At 34.5% G+C, this 18,287-nt stretch overlaps 1 pseudogene; it reads left to right on the forward strand.

Annotated features, from left to right (window-relative positions):
- Positions 1–17: 17 nt before the first annotated feature.
- On the forward strand, positions 18–16,319 carry LOC109056793 (annotated as a pseudogene).
- The last annotated feature ends 1,968 nt before the right edge of the window (positions 16,320–18,287 follow it).

An 18,287-nucleotide genomic window follows, 5' to 3' on the forward strand; every position in this document is an offset into this window, starting at 1 on the left:
CTTCACCCTAGGCAGTCATGGCTTCTTCCAGTTTTGCAGAATTTGCCAAGTTCTCTTGCCATTTGGGGATCGAGGAGACCAAGCTCCTCCGGGAGAGGAGTAATTTTTAACTTGATAACAGCGGTTCACCTAACATGATCAAAGACTAAATCATCCGATCAGACAATGCAGAGCCAGCCTTCTGACTTGGTTATGGTAATGATGGCTTTAATCAACACAATTTTTTTATGACGGAGACTTGTCTTAATATTGGTGAACTTGACCCCCTTATTGAAACATCTCCATGTGACTGTAACATTTTTAGTTCACTGAACACTGGGTGCAGGAGTGTGGGAGAAAATTTTAATTGCAGAATCTTACCTGTGGAGTGCTTTGCTAGCTTTGAGGTGCAGTTGTGCCGGGGTGGATTGATGTACCGTATCTTTTGTGCCACTTATCTACAGACCTCTCAGCTATAATACACTTTTCTTGAAGGAGTTTTCAGATTTTTTAACTACAATTGTGCCTAATGTGGATAGACTTTTGATTTTCTGTGATTTTAATATTTATGTGTGCTGCCCCTGATAAGCCGTTAGTCTCAGAATTTTTTACTAACTATTGATTCTTTTAACCTTTTCCAATTTGTCTTAGGTGCTACACATAAAAAAGGCCACACACTTGACCTGATACTGTCTTATGGATTCAAGATTGTTCTTTTTCTGACCACAAGCCAATATGTTTTAATACTTTTTTATCCCACCTTGTGAAACAATCCCCTTCTGGTTATTACATCTGCCCTTTAAACCCAGATGTATCTGTACAATTCTTGGGATCCTTTTTTTCTCAATTTGCTGTTTCTTTTAAAAGTCATCTTCTTCTGATATGGGCCCTGCAGAGTTAATTTCTTATTTTAATTATACTTGTGTTAATATTTTGGATTATATTGCTCCCTCTAAAAAAAACTGAAATACCCCAAAATAAGAAATCAGCCTTGGCTAATTAGTGAAACTTGAGTTTTAAGACAAAAAATGCAGGCAGGCAGAGAGAAAAAGATGGAAACAAGATAAATTGCAAGTATCCTATGAAATTTTTAAGAGACTGTCTGAGGACTTATCAGACATTTGTTAAGACTGCTAGATCAACATATTTTTCCAATTTGATTTAATAGCGATGTGGGGTAGACCAAACGTTTTTAGTACTATTAATAAGGTTTTAAACCTATTGCTACTACATTTCCAGAGGCATTTCTTGCAGTTTGCGATGAGTTTTTAAGTGTTTTTTTTTATTACTAAAAATTCAAAATATAGTCACTCTAATATCACAAATTCTGGAAATGTCTAATTTGCTGATCACTGTAATTTAGAGTACTTTGACTAGCTTCGAGCCTGTGTCTCTATCCAACCTAATAGATACGATCTGTCATATGAAACCTGCATCTTGTTCATTGGATCCGATTCCCTCATTTTTTTTATTGTGGAAGTACTGGACACTATTGGCCCATGCATCCAGTCTATAATTAACAGTAGCCTCATTAGTGGCTGTGTCCCATCATGTTTTAAACACGCAGTGATACAGCCTTGCTTGAAAAGGCTACTCAAGATTCTCTGGTCTTAACTAAATTATCGACCAGTTGGATGGCGTGTAATTTAATTCAATTAAATGACTCTAAGACTCAAGTGTTGGTTTTTGGACGTCCGGATTTCGCAAATACCCTCTCAAAGACCTTGGCTCCTACAACTAACACCACAGGTTCTCATGCAAGAAATTTGGGAGTTATTTTTGACTCTGCACTTAAATTTGACAAACAAATAATCTCAGTTGTCAAATCTGCATTTTTTGAGCTTAGGATGGTTGCCCAAAATCAAATCTCTTTTTTTTTTTCATTTAAAAGATTTAGAAACTGTTATCCATGCATTCATTTTCATCCAGACTTGATTATTGTAAACTCATTGTATTTAGGGGTCACTCAATCTTGTCTGTCTCGCCTTCAGTTGATCCAAAATGCTGATTTTTTTTAAGACCAGGAAGAAGGAAAATATCACCCCTGTTTTGGTTGATTTGCATTGGCTCCCCCATTGAATATAGAATCAAGTTCAAGGTATTACTATTCGTTTACAAGTCCTTCACAGGCTTGGCACCAAACTATTTATCTGATCTTCTCCCCCATTATCAGACCAACATGCCATTAAGGTCATCAAACGACTTTGTTGTTGTCTGTTCCTAAGACACGTTTAAAACTTAAGGATAAAGAAGTTTTGAAGTTCTTTGAATATCCTGTTTTGAAGTTTTGTCTTACATGGCTCTAACGTTTATGTATATGTAAATATATGAATATCTCAAAAAATGGGATGTTTTAACATATAAGTCATTATTTAATAATTGTGCAAACTATGTTTAACTTGTTTTGCCAGATTTCGCAGTACCATATTTGACCAGCAGATGATTTGGTTGTTCTCTCAGCTGCTCTTTCCAACATGTTTTATCACTTTATTTGACATCTTTAATAAGAGATATCCATCACTGAACAAACTTTAGCATACAGTCTGTATTTTTTCTGATAATGTTGCTGTGAGGATCTGTAATATGAAGTGCTTTATTTACCCTCAGACGCAGTTAATGCTGTTAACCAAACACCATCGAAGGCTGTCTCTATTAAAACATATGTGTGGTTAAGCAACCATAATAATTTATTTTTAACTTTAGGTCTTTTATCAAAGAATTGTAAGCATTTTAAAGCACCAGGCAACGACGTGCTCCGGACGCGAAGGATGAAGGTAATTATGTGTAATTAGAGCCACAGTTTTTGGCAGATTAAAGCAGTAATCCCATATAAAAATTTAATATATTAAATATATTGCCCTATATCAAGGCTGATATTGCAATATATGTTACCTACAAGGACATATATAGCCTAACTTTCACATACGAACATTATGTGCGTGTATAGCTATGTAAGCATAAAAAATATATACAGTAAAATCCACATAAATTTTAGTCTATTCATATGTAAATATGTAAATTATTTTTATGTAGCAACCATGTCAAAATATATATTTTATTTATATATGCAACTTTGTTAAAAACAACAAATATACAAAAAAAGTTTTTGTTGTTCATATATATATATATATATATATATATATATATATATATATATATATATATATATATATATCAACTTGTATTGACAAGTTTAGGATGGATGTACACAAACATGTTTAAAAAATGTATTACACATACCAAAAACATACATGTTTTTCTATATGTTTTTACTTCATATGACAGTATATTTCACATATATAAACCAAATATATGCACTGTATTGCATATGGGTTGTATGGATCCTGTGCAGTGAATGCAATCCCAATTATTAATTAGGCAAATTAAACTAATACTATTTTATCTGATATTTGTGATCTGATTTTTAATAACATTCTCTAAACATTACCTCAATAATATTATTTATACATCGCCTATGGAAACATTTTAGTTAGATGGTTCAGAGGAAATTCAAAAGTAATATTCCCATAATGTTTGCAAAATGATAAAATGTAACATTCCCTTAAAGTTGTCTGTAACATTCACATAACCAAGAAAAAAAAGAAAGATCTGGACGATTTAGAGAACATTCAGAAGTAATGTTTTCATAAATATTAAAACCGTTTTTAGAACATATTTTGTAAGATGGATGTGAGTGGAGTTGTTTGTTAAGTTCACTCACTAAAGCTGTTGTATTTCAGACAGGATGCTGTCGTTGAAGGGCTCTAAAAACAGAAAATCAGGTTTTGTGTGTTTGTGTCTCTTGTTTTGCTGTTACACGTGTTGTTTTCCACTGTTCGAGCTGATTTCCGTTCAGCATCCCCTTTGAAACAGTCTTCTGATCCTAATCAGCGCTCCCAAATGATGTCTCCAAAAACACAATCGCACGCAACCGCTGAGCCTATAAAAAACTACAATCACATGTGTCCTGAGAGCTGGCCATCCACTTCAATTGAGTTTGATCTTCAACCCCCCTGAATGTAATTAGCAAAGGTTTATTGTTGTTTTCATTGCAGTTGTTTGCTGGTCTTCCGGTTTGATGCTGGAGGTTCGTGGCATAAAACAGCAGCGTAACGTCTTTAGAGAGATATTGAAGCTGTTCTTCAGAAATGACAGCTTGAAATGAAAGCGAGGTCAGATGCACGTGTTGCAGAGACAGAGTTATTTTTCAGCAAATAATACATGTTCATATCTAGGTGTTTCTTTAAACATATAACTTGTATGTCACGTTTTATTATGATTTTATATTAAAACTTACAGATTTTCCCTTTTTCTTTGTTATATCGTCACATTAAAAGAGTTTTGGATTATTTATTTTTCAAATGTTCTGGTATGTTAAAATGTGTTTATTTATTTATTTATTCATTCACAATCCCAGACTTAAACTTAATCTTAAATAATAAATACAATTTTTTATTTGTATTATTTTTTTATATGTTATTATATTATTATAAATCACTTATTTTTAACTAAAAATAATTCAGACAATAAGTGAAATAAATTAGCTATCTGAATGTTTATTGTTTGAAAATGATTTGTCAATATTGTCAAAATTATTAAAGATTATTATACAAGAAGATACTACTTTTCTACTTCGCAATTTCAGATTTAATTCAGTATCTTGCTGTTCCTTTTTAATTATATGTGGTTTACTAGCAATTTCTGAATCTTAAATTTTTTTATGAAATATTGGAATGAAAAATGTTATATAATGTTTGTTATATTGCGCGAGTTGGTTGTTCAGTTATTGTACTGCTATTTGTCTCTTTTAAAATACATTGATCTTGCCATGAAAAATAGACATAGATGCTGGTTTGGCAATAAAAACAAACAAACAAATAAACTAAATAATAAAACCAATTTGGTGCAAAGTTATTATGTATAGCAGTAATATTCTGATTCGTTAAAATCTCTACATTAAGAAATGGTTAGGGATGATTCAGAAAAAAAAGCATTTTAGAATTTATTTTGAATTTTTTTTTTATTTGTCATATAGTCATATAGTTTGTTTCTGTTTATTGATTTGTTTATTATTATTATTATTATTAGATAAATAATATTTTGCATCTTATAGAAAACCAAGCCTGTTTTGAGGACATGCACTTTTTTTTTATTAAATACATTTTTTATTTATTTTTAAATATTAAGTTTAATTGTAATGCACCTATTTAGACTGATGAATATTGTATATTATGGGTATTGATATCTAAATTAAATAGAGTATGAAAGGTGTGATCTAAGATAGTTTACAGGGCCCCATAGAGAGACATCCATCAGAGTGTTTCAGAAAAAGCCAAATTAAATTACTCCATTGATCTGCCAGATAAAACAGCATCCTTCATTCTCTCTGCTCCTTTCCTTTCTTTCTCTCTCTCTCCGTCCATCATCAGTCTCTCTCTCTCTCTCTCTCTCTCTCTCTCTGGTTCTCAGGCGCTGTAAGTCATGAGAGGACAGAGTTCATGTTAATCATTGATCAGAGCTTCGTCTTCCTGCACTCTCAGATCTTCAGTGTTTATGTGCGTCACTCTCTCTCCCTTTTATTAGTAATGCTTTGGTTTTCCAGTGGAGGACGATGAGCGGATCGTGTGCTCCTGTATGTCGCTTACGATGTTTCATGTCTCGTTTGTGTGTGTGTCTTTAGTTCCAGTGTTGATTTTATATGGAAAGATTGGATATCGTCCAGGGAAAAACGCATCTAAACTGTGGCTGCAGCGCTCAACGAGACGTTCCTGCAGACTGGTCTGTTTCCCCAGCGGGTTTCTGTGGGGTGTTGGGTCCGCGGCGTTCCCGACCGAAGGATCCTGGGATGTGGATGGGGAAGGGCGAGTCGGTTTGGGATCGCTTTACCCATCACACGGATCCATCCAGTGATAGCTACATCCAATGGGAGGAGGATCTGAAGTCAGTTCAGTATCTAGGTGTGAACTTCTATGCTTTTTCTTTATCCTGGACACGGATTTTCCCGGATGGCGACGCCACGGGGAAACCCAACCCAGCCGGAGTGCAGCAATTACCGCCGTTTGATCAGGAAGCTGAAGGAGCTTCAGGTGGAGCCGGTCGTGACTCTGTTTCACTGGGATTTCCCGCAGGTCCTGCAAGAGCGATTCGGAGGCTGGCTGAACCAAAGTACAGCCGATGTTTCGCAGATTTACGCCGCGTTTTGCTTCCGAACGTTCGGTGCCGAGGTCCCGCTACTGGATCACGATGCATAACCCGTTTCTCCTGGCCGTCCAGGGCTATGGGACCGGTGCTCACGCTCCCGGAGTGACCGGAGACCCCGCTGACCCTTTCATCGCCGCACACAACCTCCTCAAGGTGAGTCTGGGGTCAGAGGTCAAAGGTCGGGTGTGAAAAGAGTAGATGCAGAAATAATGCAGCACGCCAGACTGTGTGTCCAGGAGATATTATGGGATTCATGAGCCTCCAATAACCACAAATATGAGAGAAATTAAAATACAAAAAAAAACCTTTAAACATTTTACACAAAAATAACCATTACAACTTTTATACACAAAAATTTATTTTTTTTTTATCTTTGATTTTTTTTTTTTTACAAAGAAGAGAATCACTGCAGAGATAAAGCCTATTTTAAAGACATTTATTTTTGAATTGACATTATTTTCATGAGAATTAAGTAAAATTTTACATCCTTTCTAAAACACAAATCTTTTTTAATTATTATTTTTTTTTTATCTTTTGGGGAGGGGATTTAAATAATTATTTATTTTTATATAATTAAAAATATATTTTGTAAATCGCCGTGTATTGCAATTATTGTTAAGCAATTTTTTTCTTTATAAATATAAATAAGATTTTCTATTTTTGATATTATTTTCTATTGATTTCTATTTATTTAATTAGTATTGTCCTTTTATTAGTACTATTTTTTTTAGTACTATTAGTACTTTTTTTTTTTTTTTTTTTACTACTTTTGTTATTTATATAAATACCACAGAGGCCATGCATTATTTTATGTCTTTTACTTTTATCTAATAATTCTGACATCAGGTAATTGGCAAAATCAAAAACAAGACAGCAATAACCAGTTATTCATGTTTATCTTAAAAAACAGACCATAAAAATTTACAGTAATGCTTCTATATAAATTTATATGAATGGTACAGTTATTACATACAGGGTGATTCTGCTCAGATCGATAATAAAATAAATAACACAAACAACAAAATATCAATAAATAAAAACAATAAAAAAAACAACATAATAACAAAAAAAATTTTAGATTAGATTAGATTCAACTTTATTGTCACTGCACATGTAAGGTACAAGGCGCATTGACTTTGATGACAATATGCACATTTTACGGAAAAATCTTATTTTCATTACTTATATTTGTTTTTATTCTTAATAGTAATTTTAATTGCATTTAAAATTGTCGAAAAACACTACAGTAATGTGTCTACTGTATATGTTTTTTATTATTATTTATTCTTAAACATAATTTTATTACATGAAAAAAAGATTCAGTGTAATACAATTACTTTAATACACGTATTTAATAAATTAGATTGATCATTTTTTACTGTAATATATTATATATATATATAGATATATATATATATATATATATATATGAATTATTATTATTTAAATCCCACAGCTATGCATTATTTTCTGTCTTTTTATTTTTATTTTATTATTTTTCTGTTTTATTTTGAGATTAACAAAAGCGAATGGCAAAAATCTCAAAAAAACTTGTCAGCACACACAGGTTTTTCTTGTGTCGTCTGAAAAAAGAAAAAAAAAAAGAAAGAAAATAATAGTAATGCTTCTGGAGAAATTATAATACATATGACTTTATTTCCATGTTTTACTTGGTCTTCAAAATGAAACTAGCAAATGTGATGAATAGCCTAAGAAAGGCATGAACTCTTCTGCATTATGTCTCTGTCTACTTTCTAATCGGGGGGATTCTACTCAGATCTGACCAGTAGCTTCAGTTTTGATGAGGGTTTGCTCCTCTGGTGTCTCCGCAGGCAGTCATGCTAAAGCGTGGCATGTTTTACCGACAAAACACTTCAGACCCCATCAGAACACGGTAAAAGTCTCCATCACGCTCGGCTCTCATTGGGTGGAGCCTCTTCACGGCCAAGGCCAACGCCCCACCAACGTGGAGCCTCTGTCAAAAGGCCATGGAGGCTGTGATTGGCTGGTTCGGCCGAGCCCATATATGGAAGTGGAGATTATCCCGAGTCGCTGAAGGCCTCGCATCGCGGCGTCGTAATCCCAGAGTTCAGTGCGCAGGAGCGGCTCTGGATCAAGGGCCACCGCAGACTTTCTTCTCTCTGGCCTTCGAGCGGGACACGCTGAGGGCGGGTCAAGGACTGGCCGGTTCGGGCAGATGGGTGAAGCTGGACCTGAGAATGTGTTCTCAGGTCTGGGTCCAGCAAACTTACGGTGATCCGCAGGTGCTGGTGGCAGAGATACGGATGGTTTACTGATGCATTCTGTTGGAGTCGAGTGACACTGTGAAACATTTATATGATGAAGAGGTTTATCTTAACAAGTCATGCAAGGTGTGTGTGTGTGTGTGTTTTAAACCCTGTTCAAACCTGCTGTTAATATGCAACTCAAATTAAAATTTAATTAAAAAGTTTTCATTTTGTATTTGCAAAAAAACTTTTGTTATTTATTGTGTACAATAAACAATATTTTATTTATAAATAAATAAACAATATTTATTTGTTTCTCTGAATAAATATGTTTTAATGAATAAATATTATCTTATTTTGTAAATATTTTTTTAGAATAAATAAATAAATAATAATGTATTTATAAATGGTATGACTAAATTAATAAATATTTATTTATTAATTTATTTATTTGTGTAATAAATACACACATTTTGATTTATTTATATAATGTATTTTTAGTAAATAAAATGTACTAAACATATACAAATAAAAAATATTTATTTATATAAATATATTAATAAATAATATGTATTCATATAATTTTTATAAATGTAAAAAATTTATTTTTAATTAAATACGATTTATTTATTAATACTTTTATTTGCTTGTTTATTAATAATAAATATAAAATATTTATGTATTTATTTTTAATAAATAAATGAAACATTACTTGACACAAATTTTTAATGAATAAATTATTTATTAATAATGCATATTATGTTTTATTTTTATAAATCAATGTATTTGTAATACATTTATTTATTTATTTGTAATTTACAAATGTTTAATTATGGTGAAGAAGAATTATTTCACTGCACTTCATTCTAGATCACTAATTATCATTTGTTCATTAAGGACTTCTTTGTGTTGTATGTGTTCCTGTCCATTTTAATGTCTGCTAAATGCATAAATGAATCACAATACATCTCCATAACACACTAACGATTAAAAATATAGATGCAATTCTCTGAGTTGTGCGTAATCAGCACTATAAGAAAGTGACAGTGATTAAACACTGAATGATATTAAATGAAATATGAAAGATAGTTTTAGTCCATAACGTCGTTGTATCTGTGTCCTCTCAGCCGTGTCTTGTAGATGCAGTGCGTGTGTTCGGATACAAGGCCTGGAGTCTTGTTGGATGGGTTTCGAGTGGAATCACGGTTGACAGCATTCGGGGCAGAGTTGGGTATTCTACATCGACTTCAGTAAAGCTGAGCGCCACAGATTCCCAAAGACCAGCGCTCACTTTTACAGACGGCTGGTCAGAGAGACAACGGCCTTCCCACCCTGAAAACAGGCCCACACATCGAGGGGACAATTCCCCCTGTGGACTTCCAGTTCGGTGTGTGTCCGAGTCAGTTATTACAGGTGACGAAACAGGAAAAAAAACACTTCATCTGTGTTATTTTAGCAGTTCCAGTCACATTCTGTGCTTTATTTCTACAGAACAGTGGTCAAACCAAATGAATTTTTTTTTTGTGAGCTGTTTAACATCGTCTAATATGTTGCATTAAAAGAATGTTTTTATTTTGTGTAGTTTTATTTTAATCAACATTGTTTCTGATAATCGAGAAACATAATTGTAATTTATCATTTTAATAGTTACTGTAAATATAGGATTAATTTTGATAAAATAAAATGTTATTAATATTGGTATTAAGAACTTTAAAATCTTTAATTGTATCAATTTGATCCCAATATGAATGTTATTTTTTGTTTAATATTGATGATAAATTGGACCAGATTTTATGTTTTTAAAATTTTGGATCCTATTATGATAATATATAATAGCTATGTAAAGAGGTTAAACTTTGAGTAAATAAAAACTCATAAATACATTAATATAGAATTTTAAATATATTTAGTATAACTTTTATTTTTATTTTATATATTTTTTTATCAAATTTCTTGCTATATTTTTAAGTTTATGTACATGTGTATGGTGGGTGCATATTATATATATAATATATATTATATATCTATATATATGAATTAAGTAAAAAAAAGTATATAATTTTATTTGATGGCTAATTAAACGTTTGCTCTTTTTTTTTTTATCATAAAAAAAAACCATTATGAACAGCAATTATGATAATGCAATTTCTTAAAATATTGTATATCCTTTGGTCCATATCAGTGCATGTAATATCCATTTGGTTCCATAACGTTTTCAGCTGCATTTGAGAAATCTCTTACTCGTATATCTGTTACTCGACTGTTTTGAGAATGTTTGAATCATATTATTATCTCATCATGTTTCTCAGGTGCATCTGCGTCCGTTCTCGCCTCAGTTCACCGATCCGCAGCTGTACCGCTGGAATCTGTCGGGTGACGGCGCTCTCACACCCGTCACGGGAGTCCTGCTTCACAAGCGGCCGGCGCAGTGCCCGGACACGGACTTCTGTTTTCATCCAGGCTGCCACCTCTTCCTGCTCTGGGGGTCACGAGGGTCGTCACACTACCGCTTCGCTCTGGACTGGGACACAGTGCTCGCGCCCGGCACGGTGACCCGCGGTCTGTGGACCCGGAGAAGGTTCGTTTTCTACCGGTGTGTGTGATGGAGCTCCAGCGTGCAGAGGAATCCGTCCCAGCCGTGATGCTGTATCACCCCAGCTACCGCTCGCCCTCGCTGGGTTTGCCTGAACTGCTGCACGCTAACGGTGGATGGAGAAACACTAGCGTTGTGGAGGCGTTCGTCAACTATGCCATGTTTTGCTATCATGAATTTGGAGCCTTGGTGTCGACATGGATCACCATTAATGAGCCAAACCGGTTAAATGAGGCATATGCCGAGGAATGGCAAACAGTGGCACGTCACTTGCTATTAGCGCACGCGTACGCCACGCGAAGGCGTGGCACATTTATGATACGCAAGTTAATACAAAAATATTTATACGGTTTGTATTAGTTATTTTATAATGCAGATTTTTAACCGGCCAATTTTATTCTTTACAAATTTTATCAAATTTCCCAGCTACATTTTTGGTGTTTATTATACACTGTGTATGTGGGTCTATATATATGAATTAAGTAAAAAATATATAATTTTATTTGATGGCTACTCTTAAAGTTTGCTTTTTTTTTTTTTACATAAAAAAAAAAAAAATTATGATAATGCAATTTCTTAAAAATGTTCTCCTGAAATATCAGGCTGTATATCCATTTGGTTCCAGTTTTCAGTGCATTTGAAATCTCTTTACTCGTACTGTTTGAGAATGTTTTAATCATATTAATTTCTCATCATGTTTCTCAGGTGCATCTGCGTCCGTTCTCGCCTCAGTTCACCGATCCGCAGCTGTACCGCTGGAATCTGTCCGGTGACGGGGCAGCTCTCACACCCGTCATGGACGGGAGTCCTGCTTTCACAAGCGGCCGGCGACCAGTGCACGGACTTCCTGGTTCATCCAGGAGGCACTGAAAGCTTCCCTGCTGGGGGTCACGGGTTTTCCGTAAGGACTTTACCTTCTTCTGCTCGGTTATTTTTTCTAATCTAAACTTTATACAGCCTACGCGCGTATTCGGCGGTGACCCCTCGTCTGTGGACCCGAGAGAAGGTTCGGTTCTTTACCGAATTGTGTATTGAATGGATTGTCCAGCGTAGAGGGAAGTTACACGCCAGACCGTTGGGCCATGCTGTCTTTCACCCCAGCTACTTCTTCGCCTGCGGGGTTTGCCTGAACTATCTGCACGCTAACGGTGGATGGAGAAACACTAGCTGCTGTGGAGTTGCGTTCGGCCAACATGCCATGTTTTACTATCATGAATTTGGAGCCTTGAATGTCGACATGGAAGCACCATTAATGAGCCAAAAGTTGTTTTAATATTGGTATATGCCGCAGGAATGGCAAACAGATGGCACGTAATAAATTATTTCATATTAGCGCATCGCGATGCGTGTCACATTTCAGATATGCTAAGTTTAGACAAAAACAGGGTGGGGCTGTTAGTTTAGCTCTCCATGCAGATTGGGTTGAACCGGCCATCCTATTTTTAGAATCTACAAAATCCGCCCCAGCAACAGTTATTGAATTTATTGTTTGAATCTGGTGTTTTTTCTGACCCCTCTGATTGGTGGAGGGAGCGAGGTTGATTGGCAACACACAGATTTTAATTTTCAGACGATCAGATGGCTGCTGAACTTACAAGGGGCGCTGGATTTTAAGTGCTCTTAATCACTTCATGCCAACGCTGCTTTGTTGTTGTCATGTAAACACACCCCGAAGCCGCCTGGAACTCGGAGCATGGCATGCTATCTGATTGACGGATGCCACCTGCCAGTGTCGCAACCAGAACGATAGTGACGCCAGGTCCTGGGGCCTTTTCCGCAGGATGCTGGGATGGGTGCAACGTTTAATCCGCATATGGCGCTAAGATACCATCATCGTCATGGCAACATGGGTGTGGACGATCAAGCCGGTTCATGATGACCCTTCTCTGAGACAGAGCTATATCCCGACGATACCCTGCAGGAGGCGCTGAAAGGTGGGCGGAGTTCTGAAATAGTAGGATTTAGAATTTCAGAAAAATTTATTTTTGAGATTATTTAAATTTTTATATATAAGTTATGTAGTTATTTCATCATTTTAACTTCGTGTTCTTTATGTTTATTTATTTTATTTTTTTAATTATTTAATTAATTATTTATTTTTTATCCATTTGTTAATGTAAAAGTAAGTACCCTTTTAGCATTTGGGTCCATTATTTCTTTCCCCAATTTCCCAATTAAGCATTTCAACAATATATGTAATTCTGAATATCTGATATTCTAAAAACCTGAAATATAAGAATTTCAGAAGCACATATTTGTCTTTTAATTACATTTTTTTCAGTTAATACTATCATAGTTAAAATTAAAAGCTGTGAATATAACATCTAAATATTTTATAGTTGCAAAGTTTAATTAAAAAGTTATATTGTTCCTTCTTAAACTAAGTTATTACTGCTGATATTATTATTATTAAATTATTATTTTATTTATTTTTTATTTTGTTCCATTTCTTCTTAAACTAAATATTAAATAAATAATTAAATATTTTATTAAAATATATATATTTTTATTTAAAATGTTATATATTATATATTTAGTTTAAAAATCTGTTAATTAAAAGTTTTTGAATCTTTATTTGTTGCATTATTTTTACTTTTTTATAATTATATTTGTTGTTATTATTACTGTTGATAGTATTATTATTACTGTTATTTAATTTTTAGATTATTTTGTTTCATTTGCAATATATAAAGCACTATATTAAGTGCTCAATTTTAGTACTATTTCCATTAATTTTCTTAAGCATTTTAAAACAATATTCCATTCCTTAAACCAAACCAACCAGCTCTGAGATGAATCAGAACAGAACAACATTTGATTTGAAGCAAACATTGGCAGCTTGTTCCTTCAAATCTCTAAGATATTTTGGTCTTCATGATAATATGGTGTGTGCTCAAATATATAGTTGTTAAATATAATCAATATAAACAGCGATCCTTGCCTCATCAAAGAGCACTAATGAGCTGCGATTATGAAACATGTCCTCATTATATCTGATAACAACATTAGAGATTAAAGAGCCGTGTTGCAGAATGCTAGCGCAGCAGTGTATCATAACCAGCATTACGCGGCGTACGGGCGTAATCAGCCCGCTTCCTCTGAGGTTTGACATCAGGGTCAAAGGTCGCTACGCTGTAATTCTGTCTCAGAGCTGTTAATGAGCAACCTTTGAGACGTTATGAGCACACAGGGACACACGGGTGTCAATGTGGATGCTGTGTGATCCTTGAGCCCAGTGTGTCTGCTTTCTTACAGTGTTTTGTGCGGATGGGAGTCAGCATCGTTCTTCACGCTTTTTAGTGTGTTGTGCTTTCTGACAGATTACATGATAAAGAGCTGTGAACAACACCTGTTTTTTACCTGCATATGTGGAAAACAACTGTGTGTGCTATCAGGGTTTTCCAAACCGGAGAAAAACACTGGCTAATATTAATACTAAATTATTTATTTTAAAAATAAAAAACAACATTAAAATAAATTCATACTAAAAAAAGATTAAATATTTTTTTTCTAGGAAATATTTTGTTTTATCATGTGCCCATTAACTACACCATAGAACTACGAGCAGACATCTGTGTTAATTTACATGTACTAAATCATAATGTTCTTTAAGGTACACTGTCATAAATATAATAAATATCATAAAGTTTTAAACAATTTCAAAATCAAACATCTGATCAATAATTTTTATTTTGTTACGTGGCATGTCATGGACTGTGACCAACCATTTAACTAGACCTGGGAACGGCCGCTCATAAATGTAAAATTAAAATGAATAAATATGTTAAAAATATTTAAATAAACACCCACACACACACAAAAAGAGTTCCTGCCCATGTTGTGACCATACTTGACATCAAAAGCCATAAACAGTGCAATGGTGGTGTTATCAATTTATCTCTGAAAGTGAACTACATCCGTAAAATGGACGAAAGAATAAGTGTTTTAATATTTCATTACAAATTTTTTACACATAATAATACCATTTAATAATAATAATCATAATGAAATTAATAATAAGTGCCCACTTACCAGGTGACCATTGGCCACCCTCAGTACCATGAAAATGACAAATGCTAATGTATTGATAAGATTAATCTACAGACATAAAAAAATGTAAAATTAAAATGCCATAAATAATTTTAAAATATTAACAACAAGCGACAAAAAATGCACGAAAAATTGTTTACCTGGACCATGAACATGCAAATATGTGTGTACTGAAATATTAACAAAAAGCTTAAAAATGTAAAAATTAATGAATACCCTAATTTTAAAATATATAAAAAATAAAACACTTGCCTAGAAAGATCAAATATGTTTGGTGTACCTGCATGTCAATGTGACGCCCGACTGACCAATGTGAACTTTGAAATATTTACTAAATCATAAAAAAGCGGGAAATAAATGCAAGACAAAATGAATGTGCGCACACCATTAAAAACAAAATCTAAATAAAACACACTAAATCAAATATTTTATTGTGTAATTGAATTAAAGATAATTAACTTAAATTAAAATATTACTTATAAGTAAATATACTTAAACATTAACTTAACATTTCAAATATTAACAAAATTTCACTTGTTTTTGATCAAAAGAAAAAAAATAGGAAAACTAGGAAAAGTCTCTCGATGTTGCATCATTAGACAAGATTCACGGTTTTTGTTATGTGCGGAAAGAGATATGAAATAGACACCTATAAATTTTACAGTAAATGCATTTAAATTGTTATTTTACATTTTAAAACTGAAATAAATAATGTTCTAAATAGTGCTAGTGATGATTGATCTCTTTCTCTGTTCTCCGAGCAGCTCGTGAGTTGGATGGGCATCAATCTGAAGGGTTTTATATCTGGAAGCTTCAGGGACCATCAAGATCTCCAGTTCGGGTCTCTGTCAGCTCCGCCGCTCTCACTCTCGACCCAAGGGACATCAGCGTGTACCGGGACATCAAAAAAATCATCACTGCACCGCGGCTTTCTCCGTCTGCCGCATGACCACAGACGACCTTGACCTGCTGGAACCAACGGACAATTGGACGAGCTGGCGAGCTCTGCACACGGATCGCGGAGAACAAGCCGCTGCTGTTCTTCCTTCTGCGTGAGCGTTGTCTGTCAGCATGTCCATGCTCGGCGCGCTCATCATCATCTCTGTGGTGAGGAAGAGGAGGAAGAAGAGGAGGAGAATGCCGATTAATGTCAGAGTCCAGCAGAGGTTCCCACTGATGAGGGTGGCTCACGGAACGGGACTCCTGCGCCATTAAACATTAAAAATTAATGTTTATTTCTTCATCAGATTTGTAGAAATGTAGCATTGCATCAGTTGTCTCAGCAATGGATGCTCTCTGCAGTAGAATGGGTGCCGTCAAATGGAGAGTCCAAAACAGCTGATAAAAACATCACAATAATCCACAAGTAACCACAGCACTCCAGTCCCTCAGTGAACATCTGAGAGAAGACAAAAGACTGAACACAAACCCAACATTAACTCTTCCCTTCCAAACACAATTTGAATTGTGAATTTTCCAGGTTTCCGTAGTTTTATGATTATTGGCACGTGGGAGCTATTACACATCTCCTGAAAGAGTCCAATCAACCGATCACAAACACAGGTGAGGAAGATGCAGAAATGAGCGATCTCTTATCGTAATCAGATGCTATGAAAAAAAACAATGCGATCATCAACCAAAAACAAGCATCAGAAAGTGGTATAATCCAGAAAGTGGTGAAATGTGGATCCTGGAAAGTGTTTCAGGCGCTGTTGGAAAGTTCTTTGGGGTGTTGATGGAAGCAATCTAATGCATCCGATGCTTTGAATCATCGACCTGAAATTATGATTCAGATGCAGTCTTTTGATAAAAATATTTCGATTTTTTCTCACCGTGTTCTTGAATCAAAATTAGCTTTTTTTCAAATAAAATACTCTTATTACGTTCATTATTGATTAAAAAAAAAAACATTTTTCGAAGCTGAATAAAACATTATTTTTGTTTAAAAATAGAGGCTCTGGTTCTTTTATTTTTTGGTGTATGGCATGCTCAGATATTCATACAACAAAATATTCTGGAGGCCATGTAATTTTAGTGAAAATGATCAGAAAATGCTGTGGTGTTTGGCAACTTAAAAAAAAAATTTAATTAAATAAAAAAAACAAACAAAAAAAAAAACACGCTGCCGGGGAAAGAGTTAAATTCATAATCTAAACAACAGTAATTTCTCAGCAAATTTTAGTTTTTGTTTAAACTACACCATATAAACTCTTTGATGCATTGGCACAAATTTGGTGTAAATCATGGTCAGTGTTTCCTGAAGGTGCCAGAAAAGTTTGAAGACAGCTCCACCTAGTGTTCAGAAGATATATTAGGCTAGTCCGAAATGGTCCAAAAATCAATCCACCAAGGTGTTATTTTACATCAAACCATTGCTTCCAGCCAAAATACAAAGTCCATAATCCATAACAATGGCTTCATCCAGTTAAAAAGTCAATTTCCTGTTGTCCGCTCACAAAATCAAAATCCAGATACGTATTTGTTTATTTTTGGACCGTTTCATCAAACAATGTTTGGACTCTCATTTCTGACGGGCACCCATTCACTGCACGAGCATCCATTGATGAGACACTGATGCAATGCTCTACGTTTCTTCAAAAATCTGACGAAGAAAACAAACTCATCTACATCTCGGATGACCTGAAGGTTGAGCGCATGTCCAGCAAATTTGATTTTTTGGATGAACTGTTTGCTTCAGACACAGGAAAATTATATGCATGAACAAAGTGGGAATCTTCATTCAAAACAACTGCACATAATTAAAACATCAAATATCTCTCTAGATTTATTGTGTCACAAAATGCAGCAGTTTCTCACTTTTTTTTTCCATCTAGAACAGTAGAACCGACCTCAAAATAAGACACTATATGCTCAAATAATGCAATTTTTTTGCTTTAACAAAAACACAAGCATCAAATTTCTGCTTTAAATTTTTGCAGTGAATGACCCCTTTCATTTAGTTCCATTGTAAAAGTGCTCGACTCAAGATGTTGTCTTGAACCCAGAGTGCTGCTTACAGGAAGGTTTTTGTGTACATTTGAGTTAATATTTTCAGAGGACCTGTATCTGTTCTCTGCGAGAACCGTCCATCAGGAGGAGCTGCTGCTCTGAAGTCCCATTGCTTTGTATCAGTTTAAATGAGGAATGCTGATTTTTTAATACTTTTTGATGGACTTTGACTGATTGTATTTGACTGAATTTGAAAGTGATGGGAATAATGGGACGACTGAAGGAAA

This window comes from Cyprinus carpio, chromosome A14, assembly GCF_018340385.1.
Source record: "Cyprinus carpio isolate SPL01 chromosome A14, ASM1834038v1, whole genome shotgun sequence".
Classification (NCBI taxonomy): Eukaryota; Metazoa; Chordata; class Actinopteri; order Cypriniformes; family Cyprinidae; genus Cyprinus; species Cyprinus carpio.